The following is a 12,611-nucleotide window of genomic DNA, read 5'->3' on the forward strand; positions in this document are numbered from 1 at the left end:
GGTGAAAGATAGAAATGACCTGAAAGGACTTGTCTCTCTTCTTGTCTTGTTTGATCCTGAATTTCACATCATTGACCATTAGGTCCTGTTACAGAGATCAGAACGTTTAATTTGCATCTAAGGAACTGCATTTAGATAGATTGATTCAGATCGTAAACATTGACAATGAATCCTGAATCTACGCAAAAGTTAGACATGGAGTTCCACAAGGGTTTGGTCTGGGACCAGTTCTGTTCACTTTCTATATGCTTCCTTTTGGTGATACGTTTGGGAACAATTCACTAACCATCATTCTTTAGCAACTTATACCCAATGTATCAGTGAAGCCTGTGAAACCACCCAGTTGGCTACAGTTCAAACATCTGTAAAGGCCGTAGAGACCTGGATGACCTGCAACCTCTTCAGACTCTGCAGCTGATCCAGGATAAAGCTGCACTTTTCCTGACAAGAACATGGAAAAGAGACCAGATTTCTTCCATAGCTTCACTGCACTGGCTCCCTGTAAAACCCAGTATAAAATATAAAACCCCGCTCCTCATCTACAAAGCTCTTAAAAGGTCAGACACTTCATATCCTAAAGACTCCAAGTCTCCAACAGGAGAATGGGAGTAATTCCGGTGTAACTCCATGCAACCATCTTCCAGTTTGGGTTTGGGAGGCAGAAACACTCTCTATATTAAAGAGTAGGCTTAAAACTTTCTTCTTTGATGGTTGGAGGTGGCTCACGCTTGCCTTGAATCATCCACTAGTTATGCTGCTATAGGCCTTGACTCCCTGGGACACCTCCCATGATGCACCTCTCTCCTCCTCTCCCTCACATTCACGTCTTGCTAATGAACGTCTCCTTCTCTCTTCTCCTGTCACTTTCTGTGACACCTACACTTGCATTCTTACAGTGGCTTCCGACACTGTTCAGGATTGACTTTAAAGTTATCTTATTTGTTTTAAAAGCACTAAATGAAAGCTGGATGTAATGTTACACCTCCAACCCGATTTTCAAATCAAGATTAGTCACCGTATGTGACAACAAAAGTCTCACGTCTTCCATAACTTAATAAAAACTATAGCTCACACTGACACACTACACTGCTATGAAGTATTTAAACAACGAACAAATCATCGCTACGATCAATTTTATAAACATAATGACTTTCAGATTAATATCACACAGTTTCTATTCTTTTCCTACCTTTTCCTCTCTGCTGCCTACTTTTAGTTTTCATTTTTATTACTTGTATTGTTTTGCTGTAGTTCTTTTATTGATTGTGTTGCGGGTTTTTTCTTCCTCATGAGATACTTTGTAACTTTGTACCTAAACATCAAGCTTATTACAGTTATAAATGCGACTGAAGGGATGAAGAAAAACACAGTGGCTTTCGGTCTTTTGGATGGTGTGACTGAAACCCACACACACACACACACACACACACACACACACACACACACACACACACACACACACACACACACACACACACACACACACACACACACACACACACACACGACATTGTTGCAGCGTCTGTTCTTTGTACTGGATGCTGAACCCCTTCCTCGCCCTTTGCTTCACTTTGATGAGGGCGCCGTCACTGCACAATAGAACAGAAGGTACAGAGGATAAAGCTTTTCTGGATCAGAAGAAGAGAGAGAACGAAGGTTAAGTGAGGCAGAGAGGAGAGGAGAGGAGAGAGAGAGCTGCTGATGTTCACTGTGCAAGCTTAGAATAATTTTACCTTTATAAACCACAAACTATAGGAGCTCACTGTTATGGCTCAATGTAAAGAAAAGAAACAAAGAAAATGTGAAATTCATTGTTTATGGGCAGGATGTCATCCAATGGTGGTGAAGGGTGTAACAGTATTTCTAAACTGTACATTTTTTTACTGTGACAATGGTGAAAATCATAACCATGTTGTTCCAGCAGTGAAATGTCATGACACCATGTTTAGTGTTGACACTGTCGTACCATAAAATGCATAAATAAATGCATATACAACTCTCCATTTATATTAGACACTGTCTTTTCTCATGAATGGAGTAAATACTGTTATTTTGTTGATGTGCTCTGTTACACCAGCTCTGTTACAAGTGCTCTGTTGCACTTCTATCCGACCTGGGAGAAGTTTTTTCTCAACCTATGGTCGAGGGTTAAGGGCAGAGGAGGCTGCACCTTGTTAAGCCCTTTTGAGGCAAATTGTAATTCGTGAACATGGGCTATACAGATACAATTGTATTGATTGATGAATTGATTAAAAAGTAGAATGACACTCAAAACTACGTCAAAGCCCAACATTCCCCTTAAATTCAATCAAGCTGCACCAAATTACAAATACTCAAACTGCTTTCAGACATGGAACATGAATAATCTCTTGACATTATCCGGAGGGCCTGTATATGAGAAGACCAATGGCTGAGTGAGAGGCTGCAGAGTTTCTCCTGCCAGCCCTCAAGATAATGTCCAACTTAGACCATGTGAGCAGGAGATACCCCAGTGGATTTCGAAGCAAATTCCCTGGGGTCTAGATACGTGCCCATGTCCCACTCTTCCACCAAGTTTCATGGATAGGGGTGAAAAACACAACCTCCTGGATTGAGGTAGTTAATGTTACCTCGAGAATATCACTATCTGTACTGAAAGTAGTGGACCCACAGAGTGTCTAACCGACAACTTAAAGCTTTATGACTATGATATATATATATATATATTATACTAACTAAAACAGACCCAGCAGCTCAAAGTTTGTTGTTTTATTGGATGTTACCCTCATAACCTCTCACAAGGAACTACAGCCTCCCTGTGTGTGTGTGTGTGTGTGTGTGTGTGTGTGTGTGTGTGTGTACATGTAGCACTTATGGAGACTCACACACACACACACTCTGCCTCATATCGCCTTTTTCACTCCAGAAAAACCCTTAATTGAAATGCAGCGAGCGATTTGGCACAAGAGGGACAGGCCTATTAGATATAGCTCTCTGTCAGCCGGGGTTAGCCAGCGATGCTTTATCGCTCTGCTAAAACCCAAACACTAAAACAACTGCCAGGCCCTGCTCTGGTCAAGGAATCCATTTCATCACCTGACGGCAGCCATATAGCAGGAAGAGTTATGAGGGGGCCCGTCGCGGCAGCCAGAGAGCAGGGGAGGAAAGTGCTGGAGACGGGGGAAGGAAGGGGTGGAGGAGGTGGTATAATTTTCATAATGGAGGCGACGGCAGAGCAGGAGCAGAAGGAGGTCGAGTGTTTCTGCTGCAGTTAAAATGCAAAGAGAGTAAACAAAAATAAAAATCTAAATAAGAGTTTTATTATTACACAATCCTGAGAGCTGCCTTCACTAAACGAGGGTTTTGGAGCTAAAGTGGAAGTTATTACCCTCAATTACCTTTGGTTTCAAAATAGTAACACAACAGATTTTGAAGTATTAAATAGTTATCAGAGAATAAAACCCTTTCTTCTCTCCTTTATTCTTAAACTGTTTGAACCACATTGTGACTCCATTTTTTATATTTCTCTTCTCCAGATACACATTCTGCTATATAAAGATTTCTAAAATAATTTATTTAAAATAAAGCCTTTGTGGAAAATAACACCAGATCTCAGAACAATCATCAATTGTTTAATTTCAATACTCAAAATACATTCCAACATATTTGATATCAGATAGATGATAAAATGTATTAGTTTTTGTACCATATTGCAGCACAAACTGTAAAAACAACATATTAAGACAAAAGAGCTGAACAACGCTGAAACACTTTGTGGGGGGGAACTGCACATTGATAAATGTAGCTTTGAATTCTCATATTATAATTTAAATTCTTGCAGTTGCCTTTACTGTTAAGTTGCAGTTTTGATCATTACCTCTACCGCGTTTTCACCCGTATCTGGTTGATGGTTTCATACTTTCAAGCTACAAAGCTAATTTCCATCAAACTTGGCAGTGGGCAGTGTTTGCAATTTGGTGTGTAATTGTTTCCCCTGATAACTGTGATATAGATTATATCCAAAAAGCCAACTGTTGCATATTTTCATATTTCTGAAAATCATTTGTTCCATAAATGTTGTTTATTGTTGTTGAATTGCAGCTTATCGAGGCATATTTTGTGTTGCTATATGATACTATGATACTATTGGTTTCATGTCCACCGTTGGGTACTTGGGTACAAATAAATCTAAACGATGCGACCATTTCCTTTTTTCTTTTATATTTCTATCAGAACTAAACAATCATGTGTAGGATTGTTTGGCCTTGGTGGAGCTATCTGCTCGACTGAGTACCATTCTAGTTGTTTATGTTTTTTGGCTGCAGCTTTTATTGCTGTTATCGATTCTTTTCGCTCTTTTTTTTGCCACATCTCAGCTGAAAAGGAGATATTTAATCTTCATGGGACTACCCAAGTTTAGACGACTCTACATAAAAATATGAACATAATAAACAACAATATCGACATAGGCATAATGGGGGAAATCCATTGGCAATGCTCCGGTGACTCTCAGCAGCCAGATATTCACAGGGATCAGTTAAAAGCCTCTCGTACGCGAGTACGATTTATCAACTTCCCTCGCTACATCCCCAAAGGGAAACATTTAGCGAGAGTCTGTGATGTGTGAAGAGGTGAAGAGGAAGCAAAGATAGATAAATCTATAATCACCCAAAGCAGCGGTTAGCCGGCTCTATCGGAAAAACGATAGCGTGGCCAATTGGTTCTCCGTGCCGTAATGAACCTCCGTGTGCTGCTTTGTTTTTAGTTCTGGCCTTTGATTCACCGAGAGCTGAAAGACAAATTCCATTAAATGACACAGTTGACTCAATGCTTTTAACCTTTATTCGTCCAATTGAGCCGACGGCCTCTACACCTTCTGACCTGTTTATATAAGAGTCAATATTAGAAAAGAAATATTTCATCAGCCATTATTTTGAATGGCCCCACTCACACAACTTGTGACACGTTGTTACTTACGCTGTTTATTGCTCTGCAGGACCTCCCATCTATTGACCGCTATTAGTGTTTAATGTTTATAAAACCACTGAGGAGGAAAGTGTCATTATGGCATCCTTCACACTGTATGTCCTCTAATAATATAATAATAATAAAACAATATATAGCACAAACAAGGTTAGAAAGTGCTTTACAAAAATACATGCTTCCCTGTGTGATATACTATATTGTGAAGTTCGCAATGGTTCCAACATTTTAGTGAGTCTGCATGAGTGAAATATAGTTTTAATTGACAAGGTCGGCCCCTTATTCTTCATGGTGATATTTTTATATCTTCTCTGTCTCTTCATCTTCTCTGTAGGATAATCCTCAGGAATATTTTATCCCCCGCACCGTTTTTGTGTCCATTTCAAAAACCTGTATATCCCCATGTCCATCCTGAATCCTACCTGAATATTATCCCATGTCAATCTAAGCTTATCCCCATGTAATCCTATTCCACTGTATCCTTATATTCTCTCCTCTTTTCCCTTTAGATGCTATCCCCCCCCTCCTTCAACAAACTTTAACATATATTACCCTAACTTACTTTGCCTCTCTCATTACCCTTGCGAAGACACAGTTCTCCGTAGTCATATTCATGTTGAATATGAATAATAATATAATAATTAACTTAAATTGAATTAAATTAAAAATAAGTAATTCTGGGACTCCTTCATATAGACGCACTATGTATTAACTTACATTCCTAATAGTTTTTAAAAGGTCCTGAAAAGTCTTCAATTAAAACCTGCAGAAACCCAGATACATTTTTTTGGGTGTAATATATTATTGTTATATAATATATATATTATTTTGTTGGAAATTTGTCTGTTATGTTTTGTCATCATTCCTGGTTTCTTTATCTGAAGGTGGTTGTGGGTTATATTTGTAATTATCAGAGCTACGTACAGGCTCACGATTGCCTGACTGGAAATTATCTTTTCAAACTTGGGAAAAGGTTTATATGTGTCTTTATTTCACTGCAGTTTATCTTGGAGGCTCATGATGTTCTTTAATAACTCTATCATACAACATTATTATCACCATAAAACATTTTTTAACCCTCAAATCAGCCCATTAAGATTAAAGGCAGCAATGTTTGCAGAGACTGCAACAGACTACTTTTCAAAACTCAATTTTACGAACCAGTTCTTTATCTTCTGTGCAATTTCACAGGACTCTTTCCATCCATGGGGTACAACTTGTCTTTTTCATTCCTGCGAGTACAAAGCTGTGGAGACATCATTCAACTTCAGCTCAACTTTAAGATGAGCACAGAGGAGCCAGAAGCACAGGAAATGAATTCAGGCAAGTTTAACCGACACCTTTAGTTCCCTTGAACTGAGTCCAATCTGTGCAGTGGTTCCACACAGTAACAATTATCCTGATCGCTCCACCTAACAATAGCAATCCAGCACCAACCCTACGAGTCCTGATTGAACGAGTCAAATTTACTTTAAACACACTTTATGTCCAAACACTGCTGTTATTACCTCGCCCTGAACTGAGCCTCTCGGGCAGCAACTGCTCTTTTAAACAACTGCAAATTGAACACAGACGAAAGGGGACATTACCAAAATGTTAAAGTTCAACTGTGTTGATTTTGGAAAAAACTAAATGGAACATTTTTAGGGGCAAAAAACATTCCGGTTCATTCAGCACTTCACTGCAGTAGCAGTTAATTTGTTTTATCAGACCTCAAGTGTTATTTGTATGGAAACTTTTTCAAAGGAACTAATCCTTAATTGCCCTTCACCATTGACAGCCTGAAAAATATAGTGATTAAAAGACTACTTCTATAGATTCAATGACAATCTCTAATAAGTCAACAGCTTGAATAAGAAGCTGTTTCAACGTTATATTTTATGTTTTCCCTTTATCCTGCAAGCTTGCATAAATGAGCCAAAGCTGCAACACATTTGACAAACAGTCTTTTGTGATCAAGTAAATAAACGGTGATGAACCACAGACTCTAAATCTATGTGAATCCGTCCAGAAATGAAGCTAAACATGCAGGATACATGCACCGCCATCTTGTGCTGAACACGTCATTTGGAGCCAGAGTCTGCACAGTAGCGATCAGGGGGGTGGAGCCGTGGTATGAAGGTCTCGCCAACACACTCGCTCGACCAATCATGAGTAAGTCCCAGGTGTCAATCAGGATGTTTTACACCATTTTATAACATGAAACAACTAAGTCAAACCAAACTTAGCAGAAAAATAAACACGTGAACATTTGTCAGTGTGATAAGAACAACCTAAAATGACAGAAATCATTTTTGTGAATTTGGTCCACGTCCCATCCACTAACATGGAGGAAGCAGGACCTATACTACAGCCATCCACTAGAGGGTGATCAAGATGCTTTGGGAGCTGCCATGTCGCTCATCTTCATGTGATGAACATGAGCAGATATTTTAGATATATAACATTCACAAAACCGTCGTCTCTACCGCTGACGTCAGCAGCCGTGCAAAGGACTGCCGCTCTGCTGAAGATGATTTAACTGTTGAGACACCGACTCTGAAGAGCTGAAGGCTTTCCTCTTCACTGATGTGGCTGATCTGAGCGCAGTTGACCTTACGAGTGGTCTGGAGCCCTGATAGGAGCAGTTTAAACATCAGCTGCACATTAAGCTCTTCTCCCTCCAGCGTTGGCTACAAACGCTGTAATATGTTAAAAGAGCGCTCATGAGACGGATGAAAGGAGAAGAGGAAACTAAAGAGAAGAGGGTGAGAGGGGATAGTTAAGGGCCGGTAAATCGGCTGCATGATGTAAAATGTGCAATAATGCAAAATATCCACTTACATAAAGGAAGGAAGTTGATGATACTTTTTACGTGGTTTGCTGATGAAATATACACATGTGTAAACTAGGAATACGTTATTAAATTGTACATCAAAGAAATAAGCCACATTTAAAGCTTCTATAATTGAACAATAATATTATTTAAAACCGTGAACGGTGCCCATACAGCACAAACCTCCACCGTTAGAGAAAGTGATGAGTTGACCCCTGACCTACACTGCATCCCTCCCCCAAGTTTCACAGGAATCTGTCCAGTAGTTTTTACCTGATCCTGCTAAACAACAGACAAACAAACAAAGACATGCAGACAGAAACACAACCTCCTGGTGCTATGACAATCCAAGGTGGCTACATCACCCCCTGTGATCTTTTATATGTTCCATAAACAAAGTACAGTATATTCCATATATGATTCCTTTTTAATGGACTGTTGTTCTCTGTTGGGGTTGAACTGTGGCTTCTGTAAAGGCTTTAGGATTTTCTCACCTCATTAAGTCTCTCTTGGAACCACATGACCACATCTTGCGCTTGGCGAGCTCAGATAAATCCAACTATTGATCTGAACCCACTGAGGTCACCTTCACATGCAGAACAGACCTGGAGGGCAGGCCTTCTTTATAGATCAGGCCTTAATTGCATATACAGTTGTGTGTGCAGATTAAAACGAAAGGTGGGTAAATCTGACCCTACACGCTTCACACATACACACAAACTACAAGTAAGACAGGGGTCAAGAGGTTGCATCACCACATGGGGATATATTTTAAGTTTTCTTGAATGATTTAGCCTAATAATGGCCTCTCATTGGCTTGCTTTGTCATTCAGGTCTCCAGCTTGTTCTTACCCACCAACAATTTGGATTTGGTCTCTTTGCAAGCTCAGTCTCTTGCATCACCCACTCACACCTGATGGGGGAGACAAATACAAACGACTTCACCACACGCGCACAAAACTACTCCACGACTCTCGGAAGACGATAAATCATCCACGTTGAACTCAATTACAGCCTAAGAAGTTGCCCAAAAATGACAACTGATTGTGAAGCGTGTTTTTGTATTTTCAACTGTGTTTGTGGAGGATGTACTTAAATACACGTAATAAAACCAAGATGTGTCAATTTCTTCCCCCAAAGTCAACAACAAACATTCACACTCAAAAACATAGGAATGAAGTGAATCGTACGAGTTTAATATACTCAGATTACTACCGAGTGATGGGGGCCGTTCACATTTGCTAAAAACTAGATTAACAATGAATATTACTATTTGAGATGCACAGTGCCGCACTCCATGGCTAACTCTGGACCTCGTTCCCTTGACCACTGACATCGTGTTTCCACCACTAATGGTGGTAAAATGTGTAATTACCCCTCACTTTAACAAAAATAGCTGAGGGTGTAAACAAAACCACATGCTGCACATGAGCCCCAGTCTCCGATGCAGGAACACATGGCCGCTCTAATGAGCAATTCCACATTAATACCTCCACGTTGAGCCGCTGTCTGGATGCTTTTACAGGCTGCCGTTTAACTGGCTGTCTCTAATACACCTGTCCGGATGAAGCTAATGCCTGGCTCCGTTCCCGCCTCTGAGCAGCCTCAGGTGACTGCGATCACACCACGCTCCCTCCTACTGTTGATTCTCCTCATTAGCTCGCGTTGGTCGCCAGTCAGAAGCGATGCCGGGGCGCCGCGCGTGACGCCACCGCAACAGCTGCACCATTAAAGAGGAAACCAGAAGTCGTCAGGCTCTCGGGGGGATTCGCGTGCCCTCTATACGACACCATCTTCTCTGGAGTGGATTTTTACAGATCTCCCAGCAGCCCCAGCTGGCACCCTGATAGAGGTCATCTGGAGAACGGGAGTTCGCTAACGGTTAAATACATGGGCTGGTTTTATTCATCATTTCCTGTACAGAGACATTTAAACAATTTTCAATGCAATAATAATGATGTAAAACAAGGTGATGTGTGTATTAGTGAGAGGGAACAACAGGCTCACTCAGGGGTGATTATACCTCTGCTAAGGAGGTGGTGTTTTCACTGGCGTTTGTTTGTTAGTTAGCAGGATTATGCAGAAACGATTGGATGGATTAACATGAAACTCTGTGGAAAGATGCGATATAGGTCAGGAGGGAACCCATTTCATTTGGTGTGCATTTTCTTCACACTTTCTTTAACCTTTCGATAAAGTTGAGATTTTTGTTGATTTCCCAGTGAATAATTCATGGAGCTTGGAAAAAAATCTGGCATATTTCATTAGGTGATGTCTGTGAGTTTGGGAAATTTGGTGCAGATCCAAATAAAACTGCAGCTGTAATACAGTTTGGCATGTATCTGGTCTGAGGGGCGATTCTAGCAACTTGTATCACTTTGCTTAACATTGCTTTAGGCCCTTGGCAGAGGTAAGTGCTAGTGCCAATGTAATTCGAAAACATTATTCTCCAATGTTCTTGTTTAATAAAGCTTTAAATGTGGTTTATTTCTTGCGAATTTGATAGGTGCATCTCAAAAGCACATTTTTTATCAATGAGTCAAACAGATTTACAATTTAACAACATATTTAACTGTGTACAGATCAGTAAATTTCATCATCCTACATGAAATATGAAGTTAATAGGAGTCTTGGCGGAGGTATGAGCTCTACTAAGTGACACTATTCAGAGGTGTGTAGGTGGGCTTATAAACCTTTCATCCTCATCCCATATCTTGCCTTGTGTTTAACAGGATGTCATTGTGACTGTCTGAGTATTGTGTATATGTGAGCACGCATGTGTATATGTGTCTCGGGGGGGTTTGCAGTAGAGGTTGAAGATGTAATATGAAACAATTCTTCATTAAAAATAATTAAATGTTATATATTTAGTTGACTTGTGTTCTAACATTATCTAAAATGTATCAAACAAAATCAATTTATTCAAGGTAACAGGATATTTCATTTCAACCTTTTAATTGCTTCATATTTGCTTTACTTGTGGCTTTACTCATCTCTGCTATAACTTCCAGGGCAAGCGTATGGATGTATGACGAAGCAAAAACAAACTGCTAGCCTTGTATATGTACTTTTTCAAAGTTGTCATCACCTATTATTAATCCAGACATGTATTAAACTTGTTTGTTTTGATTCGGCACATTAGTAGAGAATTCACAGTGCATGTTTTTATTTCTTATTTTTAAAGCATTTCTTCAGTAGACACGTGGGCCCTGCTGTTGTGTAGGATGCCATGTTATTCCTTAAGTGGGACGATTTTCCAAACATTCTTTGTCTTATTTTTGTTGCATAATATTTCTGACAAAAGAAAAAAGGCCGTACCTGACACAACTGAACCCAGTCCAGCATTTAAACTCACTCAGTGGGACATAATCCATGGGGGCTGCTCAGTAAACCCACTATCTCAGTGGTGCAGAGGCTTTCTGAAGGGCCCCTCAGCAGTGGTTACACATGACCTTTTTAATACAGAGTTCCAGCTCCAAACAACTGGCTCCAGGTCCAGATTTATTCTAATTCATTCTGTGAAGTCTTTGCTGCTTTTTATTTATTTACTGTGAGTCAACATGCAACTGCAGGATAACCAGTAACACAACAACACCACCTGCTAAAATGTAGCTGGAAGAGATTACAGCTGATTTGACTTTTGCGTCATTCATTTGCACATTTAAAGAGGTGAAACCGCTTTTCTTACCACTATAGAATGCTTTCATATATAAAGATCCCATTAGCAGGACTTATGGAAAGTGAAGGCACACACACTCCCATAGAATATTAGCTAATTAATGCATTATTTCGCTTAATTATTCACCTCATTAGTATAACTGGTTGTATTTAACGGTAATTGCATCTTGTTTGTGTTTGTGCAGGAACATATAAGGACAAACATTGACAAACTAATGTTTTATGGTCAGGTTTTGGGACTTGATGTAATAACGACAGATGGAATTATTAATGCAGAAGTATGATGAAGAATTCAGACTAGGCCTCTTCCAACATGCCATCATACATGGATGTGGGGTAAAACAAAAGGAATTGTAAAGATGAGGTAGTTGAGACGAGAAGAACAAAGACGGAGGGAGGAAGAGGAAGAGGAGGAGAACACTAGTGGAAAAGGAGAGAGGAGAGGCTGGGACGGACTGTTAGGCAGGTATAAAGATGTAACTGTGGAGAAAAGTGAGAATGAGAAATTGCCAGGGGCTGGAGAGGAAGGAAAAAGACAGTATGGGATGAAGATGAAGTGCGTGTGCGTGTGTGTGTGTGTGTGTGTGTGTGTGTGTGTGTGTGTGTGTGTGTGTGTGTGTGTGTGTGTGTGTGTGTGTGTGGGTGTGTGTGTGTGTGTGTGTGTGTGTGCGCGCGAGTGTGTGCATGTGAGTAAGTTTGGGTGTGAGAGCTCTCTGTGGTATTTGAAACACCAGGCAACTCCATGTTTCCGTGTTCCACTCCGCTGTTGTCAAACCCTGCTGAGGCTGCTGGGGGAGAGGAGCCTGGGATAGCATCTGTGTCCGTGACTGTTCTCTCTCTCTCTCTCTCTCTCTCTCTCTCTCTCTCTCTCTCTCTCTCTCTCTCTCTCTGTGTGTGTGAATGCGCCCTTGGTTCTCTCCATCTGTATGCATATACATCTGTCTTTATACTGAGAGAAATCCTATTTAATTTATATATTACTAATTTAACACAACAAACCACATTTTGTAAGAAACGTTATACTCTCTGACTCCTACTTTTTACAAGCATAATGAGGGAATTTGTTTATTTTGTTTATTTATCATTTGATTTATCCAGGAAGGTCCCGTGGAGATAAAGACATCTCTTCCAGGGATTCCTGTTTAAAAAGGCAGCA

Source organism: Hippoglossus hippoglossus, chromosome 14 (genome assembly GCF_009819705.1).
Source record: "Hippoglossus hippoglossus isolate fHipHip1 chromosome 14, fHipHip1.pri, whole genome shotgun sequence".
Classification (NCBI taxonomy): Eukaryota; Metazoa; Chordata; class Actinopteri; order Pleuronectiformes; family Pleuronectidae; genus Hippoglossus; species Hippoglossus hippoglossus.